Genomic DNA, 24,421 nt, shown 5'->3' on the forward strand with positions numbered 1-24,421 from the left:
ATATTGACTTTCGGCCTTGACCCTGGTGCTCCAGATTCTTGGAACCTTTTTCATGATATCACGTACTGTAGATGTCGAGTCTTTGCAATTTTATGTTGAAGAATATTATTCTGAAATTGTTCCATAATTTGTAGACGCAGTTTTTTGCAGATCGGTGAACCTCATGCCCATCTTTACTTCTGAGAGACTCAGCCTCTCTAAGATGCTCTTTTTATCCCCAATCCATGTCACTGACAATTCACCAAATTAGTTGCAAAATGTTCCTCCGGCTGTTTCGTTTTAGCACCACTTACTTTCCCAGCCTTTTGTTGCCCACCCCGTCCCAAGTTTTTCGAGACATGTTGCTGCCATCGAATTCAAAATGAGCTCATATTTTTCATGAAATAGTAAAATTACACACTTTCGATCTTTATATATAATACGCTACCGTGGCTGTCCGTTTGTCTCTCTAAGATTTTAAATCACCTGTAGCTCGCAAACTGTTTGAACTATTGACCTGAAATTTGGTACACATATATTACGTGACGTCTACTATCTGCTTTCAGGGTGATGATTGACCTCCAAGGTTTTTATTTTAATTTATTGTAGAATCAACTCTCAGCAGTGGCCAGCAGGGCGGCGGTGTGGCACATGCATATGGGCACCACTCTCATTCCTACCACCTTTGCCGTCACTTCCTCTACCTCTTCATATCTGAAATCATTCTTGAGGCAGATTGAAGACTTAACTGTCAGCTTAAGTGAAACATTAAGGAAAACTACTAAGAAATTTTAACACAAATACCGACTGGATCAGCTTTAACATGAAAAGATGCGACAAAAGAAAAGTAGGAGTTCAGCAGCTCAGGAATGAGCAAGCACATCAGACTCTGAGCAAACGAATGGTAAACGTACAGAGAAAGAGGATGAAAACTGTATTTACTGCAGGTTACTGGTAGATATTTTTTCTATGTCCTATCTATACTAATAAAAGGCAAAGCCCTCACTCACTCACTCACTCACTGACTGACTCACTCACTCACTCACTCACTCACTAATTCTCCAACTTCCCGTGTAGGTAGAAGGCTGAAATTTGGCAGGCTCATTCCTTACATTTTACTTACAAAAGTTAGGCAGGTTTCATTTCGAAATTCTATGCATAACGGTCATAACTGGAACCGACTTATGTACATATATACCAGCCATAGCCTGCAGCTCGGTCGGCGTGTGAGGCGGAGTTGCGTCCCTCCTCGTCACGCCTCCCACGTAATTGAGTGCCTGCCCATATAAGGCCGTCCATCAGCGGCAATCCAATAGAAACACTCTGCCGCCAAGTGGCTCACGTGAACTGACTGTGAACGCAGTATGCAGACAAAAGAAACAGCTCCAAAGAGCGCTGAATAACGTTTTGCATTACACAATTGAGAAGGCAGCAAAAGAATATGAAGCGAGTGACGCATACAAGCATATTCATAAGCGCAGCTACTGCGGAAACAAAGCACACGGTGGAAACCGTAAGTTTAAATTAAGTTTATAGACACGGTACCACTGCCGTTTAATGAGGAGACACGAGGTATAAACGAGACTTTGGATCACTTTGTAACGGAGTTAAAATTGCTGTTACGGAGTTTAAATTGCTGGTATGCCAGGTCTGAGCTAACATTAAATAAAGCCGTGGACATCTCGAGATCACACGCGATAGCACAAGCACAGCTGAGAAGCTTTGATGCATGTACTCCAAGCGGCTCACGTGAACTGACTTTGCAGGACTGGGAAAGATTCAATTAAGTTCATAGACACGCTACCACTAAATATTCACAGGCATATCCACAACTTAATACCGGGAATGCCTGTTAAACATCTTAGGTTCATGAGTACCGATTTGGGTAGTGAACACTTCGATGAATAAAACGTGTTATCTTTACAATGGTTGACAAACACGGAATGTAACTTGAACACAACATGTCCTCCAAATATGAACCTGATTGAAAAAATAATGATAATCAAATCCTTGATGACTGCAACACTCATAACAGTGACAAAACAATTACATTGGTATATATACAGTATATATGTGTGTGTGTGTGTGTGTATATATATATATATATATGTATGTATGTATATATGTATGTGTTGTGATGTGAGATTTTACATATAACTTGATAAATGTTTTGTATGTCTTTATTTATAATTTAGGCAAACCAAGTGGTGAGAGGTATTCGTGTTTGCCTTCCCCCGACCCCCTTTTTACGACTGTCTCTTTGTAATTTTATGACAGGATTTGGGGGGATGTGTCTTAAACCAGTTTGATCTCCCACACAAAGCCAGGATAGCTTAACATATGGTCTTGGGGGGGTTGAGGTGTTAAATGTACTATTTCTCTCATTGGTCTGAGATATGGCTGTTTGGAATTGGCTTGTCTCAGAGGCCTTTAAGTACCATGATATCCTATTGGTTCTAGGAATTGGAGAGAACATCTATAAATGTACTTGCTCAACCACATTCTCTCTCTCTCTGACTCACATATGAAGAAGCATCTCTCTTGCTAACCTGTGAGGATGAAGACCACACAATGAAGAGCACAGCTCAGCAGCCATATTGAACAGACATGTGGCTGAAAGCTGAGCACCAACGATGCCTTAACTAGAGACATTTTAAGTAACTGCAAGTCTGTGTGCCACCTGAGTTACACATCACCATTTTATCAGGTTGTATGGTTGCCAATATTCAAATGTACTTTGCATTTTGTTATTATTTATGAATATTATCAGTAATACAATATTTTATATGTAACTTAACTCCTGCTTGTCTTTTTACTACATCTAATTGCCTGAGGTTATAGATATAGAAGGGAAGGTGGGGATAAGTTATAAACAGTGGTAAGTCTGTGAGATTAGGCATTCTAAGGCTGCATATTAATAATACAATAGGGGACAGTAGAACAATACATATATTACTCTACCAAGATTAAACAGTATGTATATGTGTATATGTATATATACAGGTATATATATTTATATATGCATGTGTGTCTGTATATATATATATATATATATATACTGTATGTGTATATATATATATTTATATATATATATATATATATATATATATATATATATATATATATATATATATATATGACAGCAACACTCATAACAGTGACAAAACAATTACATTGTCAATCATGTTACGTTATTTTTAAAATGTTTCCTTTTCTTTTTCATTACTTCTTTAACACACTACTTCTCTGCTGCAAAGCGCGGGTATTTTGCTAGTTGTGAATAAAATACAAGTTTATTGGATTTGCAAATCATTGCATTCTGTTACACAGCATCCTAACTTTTTTGGAATTGAGGTTGTACCTTCTCTTGCGCCCTTAGGTTTAACACACACAGACCCCATAAAAAAAATTTGTGAAAATTTTCACAACTCATTTAAAACTCATTTAAAAATAAGTGCGTACCAAAATAAAAATATTAGATTTATAAAATGTGTTTCTATGCCATTTACACCTTTAAAAATCACAATCGTCTTGTAAATATGCGTATGGAAATGCACTTCAAACACCGTTGTCATGTCAGTGCACCTTATGATAATGGCTTGGTGATACAAATTATGATGTGCTTGAGTCATCGTTTAGCTCGTTTGAATGCATTTCCTTACTTGACCAAGATCAGATCAGGTTGGGGAGCATGCACTGGTACAGCACGTTGCTGCGCCAACCACACAACAAAACCACTCAGGATCCTGATTGGTAACCCCCAGGCAGACACGCGGTCCAGTCTCACCCTCCAGAAATGACCCTCTATCTGCCACAGCCAGGTGTTACGTGGTTGTCCCCTTGGCCTGGTCCAGCCTCTCAGGTCATCAACAATGAGGATCACCCTCGGGGGGAATCGCATCACATGGCTGTAGTGTCATAGCTGATGCTCCCTCACAATGCAGGTAATGTGCCTCAATCGGGACTCCAGGAGTAACACTAAGTCAAACCAGTGGTACCCAAGGACTCTCCTAAGAGACACAGTGCCAAAGGAGTCCAGTCTTCATCTCAGGTCACTGAAGAGCATCCATGTCTCACAACCATATAGCAAGGGAGGAAGCACCAGGACTCTGAAGACTTGGACCTTCATCCTTTTACAAATATCAGGAGCGCCACACACCTCTTTCCAGTGACCTCATGACCCCCCATGCTCTCCAAATCCGTCTACTGACATCATTGGAAGAGTCACCAGAGTCACATGAATGTCACTGCCAAGGTAAGTAAACCTCGCGACAAGTGGACAGACACACTGCTGATGGCCGTGCCTACGAGGTCATTGAAGGCCTGGATGTTGGTTTTTATCAGGACACTCGCAAGCCCAGACACTCAGACTCCTCACGCAGTCTCTCAACAGCCCCCATCAGAGCCTCCTTGGGAGAGCATAGGGGGGTCATGAGGTCACTGGAAAGGGGTGTGTGGTGGTCCCGAAATGAACGAAAGTGCAAGTCTTTAGACTCCTTGTTCTTTCTGTTTGGTTATATGGTTGCCAGACATGGACACTGATGTGTATGAGCTAATGGACGCCTGAATTTCCTTGAGGGCATGATGACAATTTTTATCTATCTATCTATCTATCTATCTATCTATCTATCTATCTATCTATCTATCTATCTATCTATCTATCTATCTATCTATTGTGGCAGACTCCGGGGACCTTGCCCCACTGGGACACCTGGATAAGGGAAGGACCAGGAAAAGGGTAATATCTTCCCTGGATGCAAGAGGGCAGCCCCCTAATTTCCATCAAGGGCCATTAAGAATACGGAGCTTGGAAGCTCAACCCTGTGGGAGTCCGTGGCCCAACCATGGGGATGCCTGGATGGCTTTTGAGCCCTAAGGGACAGTACTTCCGCCACACCAGGAAGTGCTGCCACTCCAGGAACTGTGTACGCCCGGAGTGCTTCTGGGTGCAAGGGCAGCACTTCTGCCGCACCAGGAAGTGCTGCCAGAAGACCATCACCAAGCACCTGGAGCACATCCGGAGCATGATAAAAGGGGCAGCCTCACTCCATTCAGAGAGCCAGAGTCGGGAGGAGGAAGACGGAGCATGCAAGGGAGGAGTGGAGGCGGCCAAAGAGAGATAAAAGGACTGAGGACGCGTGAGTGTGTGGAATCACTGTTGTAAATATTTGTGCAAATAAACCCGTGTGTTTTGGACATTGGAGTCGTGTCTGTCTGTGGCCGGGCTATCTATTACACTATCTGTCTATCTTGGGAGCTATACTAAAATATCTATCTGTCTTGCAATCTATTTTTCTATCCTGCCAACTATACTAAAATGATCTATCTATCTATCTATCTATCTATCTATCTATCTATCTATCTATCTTGCCGACTATACTAAAATATCTATTTGTCTTACTATCTATTTATCAATCCTGCCAACTATACTAAAATATTTTTCTATCTATCTATCCTTTAGATGATAATATATTAAAATGCAAACAAGTTTGCACATTTCTTTGAGCCACATTGATATTCCCTTTGAAGTCCTATGGCAGCGTATGAATCTCCACCATATGTATTTATCTAAATGTATGGATTTGAGCACGTCTTCAATTCTGAAATTGAGAGAAAACTACATACTGAACCTGTAAAATATATTGGGATGGCGTTAAATGTGCTTTGAGAATAAGAAAGGTGCTATATAAATAAAATGTATATTATATAAAATAATTATTATTATTAAAGATGTTAAGTGGAAACACAAGGGTTGGGTTTCCGGCCCCATCACTGGCTGGACGTATCGTCGTGAGTGATTTCCTGCGCCTTTAATGCTTTAATTTCTCAAACACCACAGAAAGTTCTGTGATGTACCTTAGGCCGGTGTGTACCACACAACCTGTATGTGATTCTGAGCAGGTCATTATATACACACAAAATAAGAACTAAGGAAATAATAAAGAAAATGAAATACTCTTTACAAGAAATTGCTTGGGTTAGTGTTCACATGGAAAGTCACTGTATAAAACCATGAGGATGAGGATTCAGTCTCAGCCACTGACATTTTATGCATCTCCAAGTGAGTGGGCACACCGGCTTAAGTTGTGAAAACGTATAAACAGTGGTAACTTGTGATTTCCAAGTCACTTTGGATAAAAAGAGCTATTGAAATAAAAACATGTTAAGAATTAAGAAAACATGATGAACTTACACCAGCAATTAATAAAGAGTTTGCTATGTTTGGTATGGCAAAGCATGCATACTCTGTTTACATCTTAATTGCAAACTAACAATAGAGCAGACATGTATCTATGTAAAAAAGACATGTTTCTACTCTTAATGGATTATTCCATCTTTATGGTCGCTTCTTTAAAAGATAAATCAACATTAGCACCTCACGGTTAATGTCTGATTTGTGGTCCCAGAGCTGGAGTGTTATAAAACCTGCGCTTCTCCTCTTACATAAAATAATAAGTAAAGAACATCCCCAAGTATGGCTGTAGGGCAAACAAAACTTTTATGGAGATTACTTTTGCTAAGCCCTGTGCAAACATAAAACTTTATGACAGGTTTATTCTCTGGAATTATTCATTTTTATGGAATTGTGAAAAAAATGACAGCATGGCTCCGTCTTTATGATTCTAATATAGCTCATTTTAATTATCTTTAACGTGTTTGAATGATTCCTGCATCGTTTGTGGATTACATAGAAATTAGAAAGGGGAACAGAAATTCTCTTTACGTTTTTAACACCGCTAAAAGCGAGGCAGAAGATGATGACAATTTTTTCTAGCTTTTTCTGTCTGATATGGTCCAAGTTGGTTGGTGAAAAATTTTGGGTATAGATGTCCATTCATCCTTCGATCAATTCATACATTCATTCACTTTCCTAATTTCAACCTGGGGACAGAAAAAGGGATAGACAGGCTCTATCTATCTATCTATCTATCTATCTATCTATCTATCTATCTATCTATCTATCTATCTATCTATCTATCTATCTATCTATCTATCATATAGTGCCTTTCACATCTATCTATCTATCTATCTATCTATCTATCTATCTATCTATCTATCTATCTATCTATACTCCACGAATAATTCACAGACACACAAACATCATAAAGTGTTGAGGTGGAGTTCACTTACAGCCCACTTGTGTGAAAGTTCTGCACATGCGCCTCACAAATCGGGCGGGTATTGCATCTCAAGTAGGGACATCCCCTTCCAAAATGGCTGCTACCGCTCTATGATGTCACGCTGGACTCACACAGCATCAAGGGGCACCTGGATAAAAGTTCCTCTAAACCCACCTACATGGTAAATTTTCTGGGAAAATTCATCAAACAGCTCAGCAGCTTTGAGGACATTCCTGGCTAATTTGCAGCAGCCAATCAACACTGTTAAGAGACAGATGAAAAGAAATGACTAATGGAACAAACAAACCAAAAAAGCAGATGAATAAATCTGTTAATAAATGAATGGTTGATTGAATAATAACAATGAGCCTGTTATATTGTAATCAGGTTCTTTTCCATCCATCCAACCATTATCCAACCCGCTATATCCTAACTACAGGGTCACGGGGGTCTGCTGGAGCCAATCCCAGCCAACACAGGGCGCAAGGCAGGAAACAAACCCCAGACAGGGAGCCAGCCCACTGCAGAGATTCTTTTCCATAGGGACTATTTGTTTTATATTTTCTGTTTTATTATTGTTAAATTTGAATTATTATTTTTCAGCTTATTTGTTGTTCTGTAATTGCGTACTGTCACTTTAAATGTGCCTATGTTTGGTGTGCACTGTGAATGGTGCCCTAAGAGGCAGGACCTCTCTGATGTCACCACTCCTGAGACCTCCCTCTGGCTTTTTGCGTCACTGCATTGCCTTTTGTTTGAGTCTTTTTGTGAGTTTTACTGTTTCCTTTGGAATTTCTGATTTTTTTGACTATTTTCTGCTTTGGCCTTTGGATTTTTCTTCTTTTTCTTTCGGCTGCTCCTGTTAGGGGTTACCACATTGGATCATCTTCTTGCATATCTTTCTGTTTGTTCTGTTATACCCATCACCTGCATGACCTCTCTCACCACATCCATAAACCTTCTCTTAGGCCTTCCTCTTTCCTGTCAGCTCTATCCTTAGCACCCCTTTTCCTAATATACCCATCATGCACCTCTTCTCTGCACAGGTCCAAACCAACGCAATCTCACCTCTCTGACTTTGTCTCCCAACCATCCAACTTGAGCTGACCCTCTAATGTCCTCATTTCTAATCCAAACCAAACTCGTCACACCCAATGCAAATCTTAGCATCTTTAACTCTGCCACCTCCAGCTCTGTCTCCAGTTTTCTGGTCAGTGTCACCGTCTCCAGCCCATATAACATAGCTACAACAACAACAGCATTTATTTCTATAGCACATTTTCATACAAACAGTAGCTCAAAGTGCTTTACATATTAAAGAATAGAAAAATGAAAGACACAATTATAAAACAAAATAAATCAACATTAACATCGATAACTGGTCTCACTACCGTCCTGTAGACCTTCCCTTTCACTCTTGCTGATACCCGTCTGTCACAAATCACTCCTGACACTCTTCTTCACCCACTCCACCCTGCCTGCACTCTCTTCTTCACTTCTCTTCCACAATCCCCATTACTCTGTTCTGTTGATCCCAAGTATTAAAACTCCTCCACTTTCACCAACTCTACTCCCTTCATCCTCACCATTCCACTGACCTCCCTCTCATTCATGTATTCTGTCTTGGTGGTCCTACAGACCTTCATTCCTCTCCTCTCTAGAGCAGATCTCCACCTCTCCAGGGTCTCCTCAACCTGCTCCCTACTCTCACTACAGATCACAATATCATCAGCAAACATCACAGTCCACGGGGACTCTTGCCTAATCTCGTCTGTCAGCCTGTCCATCACCATTACAAATAAAAAAGGGCTCAGAGCCGATCCCTGATGTAATCCCACCTCCGTCACTCCTACTACTGTCACACTTTCCTCGTACATATCCTGTACAACTCTAACGTACTTCTCTGCCACTCCCAACTTCCTCATACAATACCACAACTCCTCTCAACAACTCCTTCACTATCTCCACATCATCCACCCTCTTCACTCTCTCGTTCTCTTCATTCATCAGCCTCTCAAAGTGCTCTTTCCCCGTGACCCTGTGTTAGGATATACCGGGTTGGACAATGACTGACTGACTCATTGGACCACCAAACACACTTCCTTTATGCGATGAGAACGAGCCCAGCGGCACTTCGGGACAGTGTCGACGTTTAGCTCCTGTTTTTGAGGTTGCAGAGGTGACAAGGATTTCCTAAAGTATTTCCAAGCCCACGTCATAATATCCATTACAGACTGTAAGTGACCAGCCCAGGTACAGACAGAGACTGAGGCACAACGATGGCCAAAAGCACACACGTTTAATTGTCACCTTTGGCTTTTATACATCACACGGTGCACACACCACCACAATAAAGTCAGCTCAGTCCTTTCTTTGCCTTTTCTTCTTCTTCTCTGTCACCCTCACTCCTCCTCTCACAAGCTCTGTCTTCTCTCTCCTGACTCCGGCCCGACTAATGGAGTGAGGCGGCCCCTTTTATAACACCCCAGATGTACTCCAGGTGCTTCGCAATGATTTTCTGGTGGCACTTCCTGGTGTCTGCAGTAGGCTGGCGCCCTGCCCAGAGTTTGTTTCCTGCCTTGTGCCCTGTGTTGACTGGGATTGGCTCCAGCAGACCCCCATGACCCTGTAGATAGGATATATCAGGTTGGATAATGGATGGATGGACTTCCTGGTGTGGCAGAAGTGCTGCAGTCCAGGACTCCATAATCTTTTGGGCGCCCCCTGGTGGTGGCCACGGGCCCCAGCAGAGTTGAGCCTTTAAGCTCTGATCCCATGGCCCTGATGCAGAACAGGGCGGCTACCGTCTCGTGGTCCAGCAGAGGTGTTGTCCCTCTCCCGGTCCTTCAGAATCCCCAGCTGCCTGCCACAAGATGGTTTTGAAGGCAGTGACGTCTGAGGGATCGGAGATCACGTGCATTCCAAAGCGATTTTCAGCCTCATCCTTTATGCATTGAAATCAGGCAGAATTCTTTGAATATTGTAATTATATTGTGCATTGTGGAAGGTGAAATGCCCCAAATTGTATCCATTTGTCTTTGGGGAACACACTTCTCGAAGTGCTGGATGGGTCAATGACACGCTGGCTGACACATCCCAGCTTCTGAATGACTCGGTCTTTCTTGGAGCTTCCATATACATGATTTCTTCACGTGTTTCACTTCATCTTGTTATTTCAACTTGTTACATCAGAATATGTCCTCAGCTACTCCAGGTAAACGTTGTGAATGCTAGGTGGCCCTGTTGCCCCTTTAAACCCAACAGACAGACCCTCAGGGCACAGGTTAAAAGCATCAAGAAGATATTTAATTATTTTCTTCTCCAAAACAGAGCCCCCTAAGCACCACAGCCACAATAACAAATATCAAGCACAATAACCTTAACTCCCTCCTCCACACCTCCCAGCAAGCTATGTCCACCTACACCCGACTCCGGCTCGCTTGCTGGGTTTTCAGCAGTCCTTTATATAATGGTACGACCCAAGTGTGCTTCTGCTCTTCCGCCCATGTGACTTGCCAGCACTTAAGTAAGTACTTCTGAGCTTCCATCCCCATGACTCAATAGGTACTTCTGGACTATGCAGAAAGTAGAATACAATACAATACAGTTTATTTTTGTATAGCCCAAAATCACACAGGAAGTGCCGCAATGGGCTTTAACAGGCCCTGCTTTTTGACAGCCCCCCAGCCTTGACTCTCTGAGAAGACAAGGAAAAACTCCCAATAAAACCTTGTAGGGAAAATGGAAGAAACCTCGGGAAAGGCAGTTCAAAGAGAGACCCCTTTCCAGGTAGGTTGGGCGTGCAGTGGGTGTCAAAAGTAGGGGGTCAATACAATACAATATACAGAACAGAACAATTCCTTAAGACAGCATAATAATAAAAATTTTAGAATTACGGTTTAACAGTAGATGATATGACATAATTAGTTTTGGATATTTTTAGAGTCCTGGAGACCTCATCCATCTAGCTGCCTCCCCATTTGGCCATGCCACGGCTGAAACGTTGCTCCGATGAAAGGACCCCTCTTTCCCATGATTCCTGTGATCCTCCATCAGGGATGACTTTACCATAGGCAGGCAAACAACTTGGCAGGTGGGCCGTGGCACCAATTGCCACATTTGGGTACCGAGAACAGAAACAGAATAGGTGAGGGTTAGTATTCAAATATAATTATCATGTTACTTATGTTATAGTGCTAATGACTAACAACAGAGATGCAGTATGTACAGTTAATCAGCAGCTCTAGTCAGGGTGTGCTAAACTGAAGTAGTGAGTCTTCAGCCGGGATTTAAAGGCTGAGACTGAAGGGGCATCTCTTATAGAAGCAGGAAGACCACTCCACAGTTTAGGGGTCCTGTAAATAAAAGCTCGACCTCCCACTGTTATTTTATTAATCCTTGGAATCCTAAGCAGACCGGCATCTTGAGATCTTAATGTGCGCTCAGGTTTGTAAGTCATGATAAGTTCAGACAAGTAAGTCGGACCTCGGCCATTTAATGCTTTATATGTTAAAAGGAGGAGTTTGAAATCTGCCCTGAACTTAACTGGGAGCCAGTGTAAAGATTTAAGAACTGGGGTTATGTGTTCATATTTTCTTGTTCTTGTAATAATTCTTGCAGCGGCATTTTGGATTAACTGGAGGCTGTATAGAGAACAGTTTGAACATCCAGTGAACACCGCATTGCAGTAGTCAATCCTACTAGAGATAAATGCAGGGATTAATTTCTCACAATCCTGTTTATTTAGAAAGCGCCTTAATTTCCTGACATTTTTAAGATGGAAAAAACATGTTTTGGACGACTTTGTAATATGCGCTTTAAATGACATGCTAGAATCAAATATAACTCCTAGATTGCGGGTTGATTCAGTAAAATTAATTGGGATTCCAACTGAGTTAAATGATGACAAAATATTGCTGAGATCAGCGTCATTCCCTCCAACAATTAACATCTCTGTTTTATCTGTATTTAAAGACAAGTAGTTCTCATTCATCCATTCCTTTAATTCACTAACACAACTTATTAAAGACAACATCGGAGAAACTTCATTTGATTTAAATGAAAGGTATAAAGGTAGAAGTCTCCAGGTCCTCCTGCAGTGTCTACTGGTGGCGCCTACGGCACCCAGCAGGGCTGTGAAGCCAAACTCCAGATCCCATGGTGCCTTACGGGAATCCGGGACACTACTCTGCTGCAGGGAAATTGCCATTATGTGTCTTGCCTTCCGCCATCCTTCCACTCTTTGGGTGTCGCGATCGTCCATCACATCATTTTTTTAAATGAGTTGCAGGCATCAGATTCAGAATAAACGAATATTTTGGGAGATGGTTAACGTAACATGAAGTACTTTGTGTTTATATTGTGTTTGTTTGAATGCAAGTCAAAGTAAATTTGCAAATCACTTTCAACTGTATCAGCTTCTTTTGGAATTAGGGTTGTATTTCCAACAAATGCCTTCATTTATAAAGATTGGTGCATTGAACTTGTCTGTCGAGCCAAAGGTTTGATGGTTCCTCTCCCTTGAGTAGCTTTATTAGTGTGGTTTGGAAACCTTTAAAACAATATTTAATACTTTAAAGGAACTAGGGGGCTCTGCCCTCTGCTTGCTTCACTCGCCAACTCCCTATGCGCTCGTCATTTCCCGGATCTGCCGCTTGTGACGAATCGTGCTGTGCTTTTTGATAAACTCGAACATCAATTGTGTCTTTGATATCTCCGTCTTTCGAAACTATTATCACTGACAATTCGTCACATGTTGGTTTATTATATATGTGAGTGTGATCGTTTGGATGCACATAGAAATCCAAGAAAACTTCTTTGTTCCGTGTTTTTCAGATAAATTTTGTGTCAAGTGTGATACTTTTGGACATATGGATTTGTAGTGACGATGCCGGTCCCCTACAGACACCCTCTTCCAACATGGGAGTCTGTGGAGCGAACACCGTCGATAGTTATGACCGAGATGAGCTGACATATTAGAACAATTCACTGATGAGGCCAGAGGATGGTGGAAAAAGTGCTCAAGTCAAAACACAAGTAAAACCAACAAAAGCGTCAAAGGTGCAGTGTTCAAAAACAAAGTACATTGTGGTAATTATTTTGAATAAATAATTCTTCACAAAAACAAAACAAAGTTTTGGGGACCGTCCCCGTATATCGTCATGCAGACAATAATGAAAAAGAAGCGATTCAAAGTCTTACAAGCACAATGAACAATTTTACTTCAACAAAATGGCAGTCATATAACAAACAGGGATCGCATGACAGGAAATGGCTGGCAGGAAGTGACGATGCAGCAGGAACCGGGAACAACGTCATCACGTCCATTTTGGAAACCGGAAGTTGCGGGAATTATTTTTCTTCAGGATTTATGTCGATGAAAAGAAGTTCAGATAAGTACCACGTGATGACCCCTTATCTCGCGATATTTCACTCACCTTTAGGCTCTGTGACTGCCTCCTAATCGCACATGTGTGACAACATATATAAATCCATAAAAATCAGTAAAAAATGGGAATAAAAAATCAATAAATAAATCTGTTCAAATCAGAGGTTAAAAATGTAGTCAACACCTCCTGATCTCAGCCCACCTCCTTCTCATTCTCCCCCCGGCTCACCCATTGCTCGCATAGTCAGCGGAGATTCAGCAGCCACAAGCTCCTTTTGTCCGACCTCCATCTTGGCTGCCTCCAGGCATCATGGCCAGACCATCTGAGGTCGGTTCTCCTCCCTTCTGCCTTCGCGCTCACGTTGTCATACCTCGGAAGCCTATGGAGGACGCCTTCCTTGCTCGCCGATCTCCACCCTAATGTTCAGTGGGGCTAATTAGCCCCTAGAGCACCACAGCTAACGCTCCTTCATGGGGCCCCATCTCGTGCTGTCTCCTTTTCCCAGGTGCCCAGATCCTCCTGCTAAGACTGCCGTTCACGTCTTCTAACCTCATTCCTTCTTTTCTCTTTTTCTTTGATCCCCCTTCCATCTTTGATTTCCTCCCCCTTTTTCCTTGTGCCGACCCATATATATACACTCACGTCTCCATGGGCGCACCATCTGAATCACACACCGCAGGAAGCCGATTAAGCAATTGAGAACAACCGCACTCACACGTGCAGGTGCGACTCGCCCCAACTACCTCATTGATTCCCCACGGTCATGCAATCACGTCTACGGAGACTGACACTGCTTTTTGAATTTAAAACCTGGACCTTTTTTTTGAAGCCGTGGACCCGCTATACCACATTTGTATCCATTATTAGAATTTCTAATACGTCAGATAGTTTAACTCTTTCGATTCTATGTTGCATCGCTTCACCGTGATCATAAATATAAACCTGACCAAATTGTGGTTTCTTTGAAATTAAACTTGTCGTAGCTTTAATTCTTGCGGGACCACAGATTCTCATAGCGTATGGTCCTGAATCGTGTAAGTCTATGTGTTAAGCATTGAATGTTGCGAACGCAAACAGATTATTGTAGATTTGGATATTTTGCCTGTAGCATTTGTGGATTTCACTTTCACCAAACAACAAATCTTTTAATTCTCACGGATATGCCTCTTCATTGGGAAGAAATGCTACTTTTCCCTGATGGCAACATGAATTAGACGATTTACAAGTCTCCGACTTAAACTTTAAACCCAAACAATATCTACACACTACTATATGTCCATATATTCGGTGTCTTTTCGATGTTCTGTTGTTTCACCGAGTAATAATTTCCATTTGTTAGCGCTAATGCGATCTTTACTATCAGTTTTTTGAGACTTTCGTACTTTAGTACTTTCATAATCTCTAAGCTGCTTTGCATGTGTATCGCACCAACGTTTTCAAACCTCTTGACGACGTTCTACTTTGTCTTCTACTCTTTGTCTTTTATTTATGCCCCCACTAGGACCTGTTAGGTTTTCAATTCATCTTGTGACAGAAAGGGGGCGCTCTCGCTCCCTTGAACCTCTGTCCACGACTCCAAACACCAGGTAAAAGTCCAAATAATGATTTTATTAAATCGCCACAGTGCACAAAGCACCCTCTCCTCCACTATATTCATACAATAATCACAATTCACTAACAATAAACAATCCTCCACTCCCAGACGCGTTGCCACCCTTCCACCCAGCTCAGCTTGCCGTCTGGGAGCTCCCACAATCCTATTAAATACCCTGACCCGGAATCCCCAGTCCATGTGACTCTCAGTCACTTCCGGATCAGGTAAAAAATCCTTTTCTTCATTCCCCTTGTCCATGTGTGCTTCCGGGGCGTAGGGAAAATATCCGTTGTTTCTCCTTGCAGCGTCCCCTAGTGGCCCCCACGGTATCCAGCAGGGCTGCATATAAAAACTACAATGTCCATTATGCCCTGCTGGTCTTCGGGGGACCTTCATACTGCAAGGAGGGCTCCACCTGTCAGCTTGGGGGTATTGGCCGGGATAAACGGCCGGCCATACATCACAATCTCTTGGCACAAAGTCTCGTCTCGCGGGACGTGAAAGTATCTCTCTTGACTCGACTCTGAAAAAGTCTCGTCCCCAGATTTTTTTATATAATAGAGAGATAATCCATCCAAAAATGAATTTTTTAAAGGTTACTTACCCCATGTAGTGTGTAGTGATAGCCAAGAAAAAAAATTACCGTATTTACGCGTGTACCACGTGCACATTTTTTCCCAAAAATTTGCATTAGAAAATCAGGTGCACGTCATACACGAGGAAATGTAATTCTGTAATGTTTACTTCTTCTGCTTGGGCTCGCTCTCTCTCTCTCTCTCGCTTGCTCGTGCACTCGCGCTCTCTCTCTCGCTCACTTGCTTGTGTTCTCGCGCTCTCTCTCTCTCTCTCTCTCTCTAAATGCTACCTATACAATCACAATGCACGTCGTACACGGGGCAAAACGATTTTTTCAATTTTCTTTGCAAAAATTAGGGTGTGTGTCTTACACGAGGGCATGTGGTACACGAGTAAATACGGTAATCCATGTTTGCCTGTAGAATGAGAGAAAATAGTTTGTGATATAATGGAAAAACATCCATTGAAAAAAGAAGAAAATTTGGACATAGCGTCAGTAGGCTTTGCAGCCTAGGAACGAAGTTACCCGAACTATTCTCTAACATTTGCCACTCTCATGCTGATCTTTCTGATCATAAAATAGGTCATTATGATGGCAATTGACAAGAAGAATTCACAATGAATTGCAGAATTACGTGTATTTAAGGGTTCCTGAGTCTAGAGGGACTCTTTGTCTTGCACGATTTTGCTCAAAAACTAATCAGCATGTTGTCATCTCAGAACGAGTTTGGTATTTTTCCATTCAGCTGTATTAGCTCTAGTCCAGGAACGAAGTTACCCGAACTGTTCTCTAACATTTGCCACTCTCATGCTGATCTTTCTGATCATAAAATAGGTCATTATGATGGCAATTGACAAGAAGAATTCACAATGAATTGCAGAATTACAGTATTTAAGGGTTCCTGAGTCTAGAGGGACTCTTTGTCTTGCACGATTTTGCTCAAAAACTAATCAGCATGTTGTCATCTCAGAACGAGTTTGGTATTTTTCCATTCAGCTGTATTAGCTCTAGTCCAGGGGTGTTGAAGTCTTGGAGGGCTGCAGTGGCTGCAGGTTTCCATTCTAACCCCCTTCTTCATTAGTGACCAGTTTTTGATGCTAATTAACTTCTTTAGCCTTAGCTTTAATTAGCTTGACTCAGACCCCTTAGTTGTTTTTTTGCTTTATTAGCAGCCAGACAGTAATGAGACATAAAATAAGCAGGACATGACCAGCTCACTCGTATCCATCAAATAAAATCTGAAAATAAAGATGAAGGTCTCAGTAAGGTTGATCCCTAAGGTTACCAAAATGTTTTAGGAGTTCTTTGAAAAAAACAGAATATCAAGTTTTGGAAGAAGAGAGCAGCAACAAGCCATGGAATTGACCAACGGCTTTAATTAACAGCAAGAATCAGCTTCTCATTAAGGAACTGGTTGGAGTTTGAAGCCCCAATTTAGCTGGTCATCTGTTGGCTCGTTTCATGTCTCATTTCTGTTTAATGAAGAAAAGAATCAATTCAGAAGACTTAATCCTTAAAAGCAGGGCTATTAAAATAGAGGGAAAAGAAGTTAATTAGCAGTGGAAACTGGACACTGACTAGGAAAAGGGTTAGAAAGAAAACCTGCACCCATTGTGGCCCTCCAGGCCTAGACTTTGACACCCATACTCTAGACTGTCCTCAAGAAACTGTGACACACAGACACACAGACCCATCACTGAGATATCAATGTTTTCAGTATCAGGGGGCAAACTGAATGCTACACCCTCCCAATGACAACTTGAACAACGTGCGGTGCTCTCATTGAACACGAGATGATCATCAGGTCAGTCAGGTTGGGGAGACTGCACTGTGTCAAGGATAGACAAATAAAGGAGCCACAAAAAGGTTTGGGGCAGCCACCCGTGTAATATTCCCGGCTGCAAAAGGATAAAATGGTTGTACAGATGTGTACAGGTTCGAGTCCAACATAGAACTGATTTGCTTGTAAAAAGATGGCGGCTTTAAAGGAGAGCGGAGGAAGTGACGACATCAATAGGGCTGGAACCGGAATTGTGATTTCATTGGGGACAAGCAGAATTTCCCGTAACAGTTCTGCCGAGAAGTGAGAGAAACAGTTAGCGCACTCCACCGCCCCCTGGTCTGGCATGGAATTGCTCTCATTCAGGCCCCTTAGCTGCCTCCCATGCGCACGTGTGTGACAACTGGTACAGCAGATTACCTCAACCACCACATGATGAAATCCCCCCAGGCAGACACCCTGTCCAGTCACACCCTCCCAGGTGTTATGTGAGCGTCCCCTTGGTCTGGTCCAGCCTCTCAGATCCTCAGCAATGAGGGTCCTGTAAGCCAGATCACCCTCGGGGAATCGTACCACATGGCCATAGTGCCGTAACTGACACTCCATCACAATGCAGGTAATGTGCCTCATACGGGACTCCAGGAGCAACACAAAGACAAACCAAAGGTACCCAAGGATTCTCTGAAGAGACACAGTACTGAAGGAGTCCAGTCTTCATCTCAGGTCACTGGATAGCGTCCATGACTCGCAACCACATAGCAAAACAGGAAGCACCAGGACACAGTGGTCCCCAAACTTTTTGACACCAAGGACCGCTTTACTAGAAGCAAATTTTTCCAGGGACCGGTTGGGATTTTTAGGGGCGGGTTCGCAGGGCAGTTTTATACACAATTTACATTACATTTCTATTGTTATTAAGTTATAATATTGTAAAAGAAATTATACAGCTTACCATAATGCAGAATCAGTGGGAGCCCTGAACTTGTTTTCCTGCAACCAGAAGATCCCATCTGGGGATGATGGAAGACAGTGACACGCAAAGTGTGTTGCTTAGATTCAGTCTACTCTGTAATCTTGTTTTGGTTGCTGTCACTGCAGAAAACGCTACCTCACAAATATAGGTTGTTGGAAATGGAAGCAGCTTCAATAGTTTCTTTCGTGTTAATTTTAATCTCCTCCTGCCTACAAGTTCTACTGACGAGAATGTTTCTCAGCATTTCCTTGCGATGATACACTTTCAGGGTGCGAATGATGCCCAAACCCAATGGATGAAGCCCTGCTGTGCAATTGGGCGGGAGGAATTCAACGCGAACATTATCTAAATGTGGAAGCATGTTGTGGGCAGCACAGTTATCAATCAGAAGCCGAATCATCCTCTTCTTCTTCTTCATCTCCCCTTGGGATTAATAAAGTATCTATCTATCTATCTATCTATCTATCTATCTATCTATCTATCTATCTATCTATCTATCTATCTATCTATCTGTGTAAGATTGTTTGTCCATTGTCGGGGCGGGGAAACAGCAGACTCACAGCATGCTGTCCCGTTGACGGAGGTCCCAAGAGAGTTTAAAAACCACACATTTTCTTGAATGAGTGCTGCATTACAGTTTTTCTCGATTGGTTTGGCTCATTTCTTGAAACAGAAATTACATTCTTAGAACTATAAGATCATTTGGCCAAACAGTCTTACAGTTCTGCGCAACATTACAGCTCACTAGCAAAAGGTCATATCTTTCCCAAAACTGTTCATACATGCTTCAAAATAGATTCCTTTCCCATATAAAGAGTCAGTACCATCAAAATGTCAAAGATCTTTCTCAATTGCGTTGGCTCATTTGCATTCACTTAGTGCGTTTTTCCAAAATAACCTGGATGGTTTAGCACAACACCATGGATCACCTGCAAAAGCTCGTATCTCTCCCAAAATAGTTTACCCATGTGTCAAAACTAAATTCCTTTCCCATTTAAATAGTTAGTGCCCCCAAAATGCATCGTCCCTTTGGCATCGTGTAAGCACTGCAAGTCAAAATGCCTAGATGTTTTGTCACTATGGCAGAGGTCTAGCCAACAGAATACAATTATGTATAAAACTGAAAAAAGGATTTTACAGTAAGAGCAGCCTCCAAAGTTTGACATCAGACACACTGCACTCCTACTTCCAAGGAAATTGTAATCATTTTTATTGACACACATAAAGTAACTTCCATACATTAGAGTACATAAAAATGTATACAGTATTCTGTACATGTACGAAATATAAACACAAACAAAAAACAAGAAAAATTATATCTAGCCTACAGTAGGGCTTACAGTAAATAAAGTTTCACAACTAAGGTAACTTTCACTGGTTGTTGTCGTCACCGTCCCTCTCCTGGCCACCATCCTCATCCTCATGGCCATCCACGCTGCTCTCTGTTTGGCCATAGATTCTCATCCACATCGCAGCGGATATTTTCCCTTGCGATGCAGCGAGGAAGAAACGGCGCAATGTCTCAACCATCCCCTACACTGATCCCCTGTAATGTCCTCACATGCAGCATCCATTGCATGGAGCAGGGATCTCTGGTCTTGAGCCTGATGTTCATAGACTTTCCACCTCCAAGCGGAAAAAAATTCCTCAATGGGATTAAGGAAAGGAGAGTATGGTGGTAGTAGCTCCATGAGCATCCTTGGATGGGTGGTGAACCAGGCCCTGATGAGCGCCCACGGTGGAAATTTACATTGTCCCACACGATCACATAGTGTGGTAGGTGAGCCCCTTCGAGACCTCTCTCATTTTCTGGGACCAGATGTGTATAAAGACGGGCCAAGAAAATGAGGAGCTTTGAGTGTTATATGGGCCTAAACTGGGGATGTGTGTGGCCACACCATTCTCAGATATGGCAGCACACATTGTTAAATTGCCCCCCCGCCGGCCTGGGACATCCACGTGGCCCGCTGACCAATGATGTTACGCCACGTCTGCCCTTGGCCAGGTTGAAACCAGCCTCATCGACAAATACAAGGATGTGAGATGTTTCATTCCCTTCCAATGCCATTATTCTCTACAATAGAGTAAAAAAACAAATCAGTCATATAGAGGAGTCATACACAACAGAAATAGAAAATTACATGGGATTGTTCTATGTTCTCCTCCACAAGTTCAATATAGCCTGCTACTGGCCACTACTCCAGTGGTTCCAAACCTGGGGTACAGGCCTATGCAGAGGCACTGCAGGGAGTATTTGACACAAAGAGGGAGAAACACTGTTGCAGTTTTAGGCAAAATGCTGTAGTCAGATAAAGCTGGATTCTAAAGGTAAAGAGGATACTGAAAACCAAACAAATTGGGAACCACTGCTTACTGTAATGTTACTATAATAGACAACCAATAACTGACTTACATGCACATACTGGTACGCAGCTCTTTCACTCTGTCAGAATTCCTCTCAAATGGTACCCTGTAAATCTGCTTCATGGTCATCTGATGCTTCTTCAATACCCGGTCTATTGTGGAGATGCTGATAGAGTTGACATTTTGGAATATGGCATTGTCTTGAAGGATTGCATCACGGATCTGTCTCAAAGTGAGAGCATTATTTGCAATCACCATGTTACAGATCTCTTGTTCTTGTTGTTCATTGAGAAGTTTTCTTCTGCCACCCATGTGAGGTTGTCGTCCAATCCTAGACGTAGAAGTCAAAGGACAACACTGTATGACAATTCGTAATGTATGCCGTATTTGTTACAGAATGAGTTACTGTACTGTAACATCATATTGCAACATCACATTGAGGTAATATATTACAGTACTGTAGGCCTACACACACACACGGAATGAAGAGTTTATACATGTCTTGCTTTACAGTATGCACAGTACTGTATACTGTAATGACTCCATCATTGACTGAGTACATACCTGTTTTCCCTGCGAAAGGTTTGGATGATGGAGGAGACAGTAGAGCGAGGCACATTAGGCTGCACTCGGCCCAGCCTCTGCCATTGTCAGGCGATGGTTAACCACATGGTCTACAATTGTGGCCCGAATCTCATCCGGGACAGCATGGTGTCTTCGTGCTCCTCGGCCTCTTCCCCCTATTCCACCACCACGCATCCTCACTCCTCCTCCGCCTCTTCTTCTTCTTCCTCTTCCTCCTCCTCCTCCTCCTCTTCTTCCTCGAGCAGGAGGTTGCCCTTCTTGATTTACTTGGTGAGGTACCTCCATGTTCAAATGGTACTGGCCCTAGCCAAGCTCTATATATACACGTTTGGCAGCATTCACAACAATAGACAGCACCTGTCAGGTAACTAAACAAACTGTTTGGTTGGTCATCTGAGATGTGGGAAACTCCTCCTTCGTTGGTCAAGTTCTAATTTCACCTGATTGTCAATTACTGTCATGAATTTATCAAATGTTCCAAGAAATTCATATATGGTGTTCATGGTATTATGTTCTTGACTAATTTTGACAATTGAACAGACTATTGTGCATATGATGACTTACACGATGAAATCATGCTGACATGTTTTGGAGAGAACAACCATTAGACTGAGAATCAACTAATCAGTTTAGATCAGCAAGATCTATTTATTTGGAAAATGTGCTAAATGTGGGCTTATTGTGCTAACTGCAGGCTACTTGTACTTAACCATTTGCAAAGATGCACTGAGACACTTGAGACATGTACTAAGGCATTTGCAATTTGATGAAATCAATGAGAAATGCCATTCTGTTGTGAACATTTGCAAGGTGGTTTGGAGATCTGTCCATGTTATTTTGAGAATGTCATCTCGGTTTCAAGAAATGAGCCAAACCAATCGAGAAAAACTGTAATAACAACAACAACATTTATTTCTATAGCACATTTTCATACAAAAAAGTAGCTCAAAGTGCTTTACAAAATGAAGAAAAATATAAAGACAAAATAAGAAATTAAAATAAGACAACATTAGTTAAGGTCCAATGGCCAGGGAGGACAGGAAAAACAAAAAAAACTCAAGACGGCTGGAGAAAAAAAAAAAATCTGCAGGGGGTCCAGGCCACGAGACCACCCAGTCCCTTCTGGGCATTCTACCTAACATAAATGAAACAGTCCTCTTTGCAGTTAGAGTTCTCACGGAGCCACTTGATGTTGATGGTCATGCAGACTTCTGGCTTTTAATCCATCATTGTTGGAACATCACGGTGCTTTGAGTAGATGGTGGTGGCGCAGGCCATCACCAAAAGGATACCGGAAAAGGAAACAGAAGAGAGAGTAGGGGTTAGTGCAGATTTTAGAGCCACCATGAATAGTTATTATAATGAGTTGATTATACAGAGTATCAGGATTAAATTACAGTGAAGTTATGAGAAGGCCATGTTAAAGTAATGTGTTTTCAGCAGTGTTTTAAACTGCTCTACTTTATCAGCCTGGTGAATTCCTATTGGCAGGCTATTCCAGATTTTAGGTGCATAACAGCAGATGGCCGCCCGCCTCACCACTTCTTTTAAGTTTTGTTCTTGGAATTCTAAGGAGACACTCATTTGAGGATCTGAGGTTACGATTTAGAATATCAGATGTCAGACATTCCGATATATAAGATGGGGTGAGATTATTTAAAGCTTTATAAACCATAAGCAGAATTTTAAAGTCAATCCTGAATGACACAGGTAACCAGTGTAGTGACATTAAAACTGGAGAAATGTGTTCGGATTTTCTTTTCCTAGTTAGGATTCTAGCAGCTGCATTCCGCACTCGTTGCAAACAATTTATGTCTTTTTTTGGGTGGTCCTGAGAGGAGTGCGTTACAGTAATCTAGTCGACTGAAAACAAATGCGTGAACTAATTTTTCAGTATCTTTCAGTGATATAAGAGGTCTAACTTTTGTTATGTTTCTTAAGTGAAAAAATGCTGTCCTAGTGATCTGATTTAAAATTCAGATTACAGTCAACAATCACCCCTAAGCTTTTTACCTCCGTCTTGACTTTTAATCCTAATGTATCCAGTTTATTTCTAATAGCCTTATTGTATCCATTATTGCTAGCCACTAAGATTTCAGTTTTCTCTTTATTTAGCTTGAGAAAATTACTATTCATCCATTCTGAGATAAAAGTCAGACATTGTGTTAGTGAATCGAGAGAATCGGGGTCATCAGGTGCTATTGATAAGTACAGCTGTGTGTCATCAGCATAGCTGTGGTAACTCACGTTATGCCTTGAGATAATCTGACCTAACGGAATATTCCATCCATCCATCCGTTTTCTAACCCGCTGAATCCAAACACAGGGTCACAGGGGTCTGCTGGAGCCAATCCCAGCCAACACAGGGCACAAGGCAGGAACCAATCCTGGGCAGGGTGCCAACCCACTGCAGGACACACACAAACACACCCACACACCAAGCACACACTAGGGCCAATTAAGAATCGCCAATCCACCTAACCCGCATGTTTTTGGATTGTAGGAGGAAACCGGAGCGCCCGGAGGAAACCCACGCAGACACGGGAGAACATGCAAACTCCACGCAGGGAGGACCCGGGAAGCGAACCCGGGTCTCCTAACTGCGAGGCAGCAGTGCTACCACTGCGCCACCGTGCCGCCCACCTAACGGAATATTATTAATTATTATTATTATTAATAGGAATGTTTCTTGAAGGAGCATCACTGAACCACATCCAAACGGCTTTTTTGCCATCTTCAAATGCAGCAGTTCGCATACATTTGCAACCTGAGATTTTTCTGCTTTTTTTGCATATAACAAAGACATATGCATTGCATTTGTCAATCCAACAAATTGCACATCACAAACATTAACACTGTTATCATTTTTTTCGTGTCTGCCATTTCTATAGAAGGGTGACAATGACTTAAATTCCGATGGATGTTTTTCAAATGTTGATGAGCAATAAGCAAAAAGTATCACTGAAAACCGCAGGAAACAAAAACAGCAAAAAAAGCATTACGAGGAAAGTTCGAAGAAAGAACATTTTTTTGCAATGTTTCTGTTTGGGGATTGTTGT

Source organism: Polypterus senegalus, chromosome 6 (assembly GCF_016835505.1).
Source record: "Polypterus senegalus isolate Bchr_013 chromosome 6, ASM1683550v1, whole genome shotgun sequence".
In the NCBI taxonomy this organism is placed as follows: domain Eukaryota; kingdom Metazoa; phylum Chordata; class Cladistia; order Polypteriformes; family Polypteridae; genus Polypterus; species Polypterus senegalus.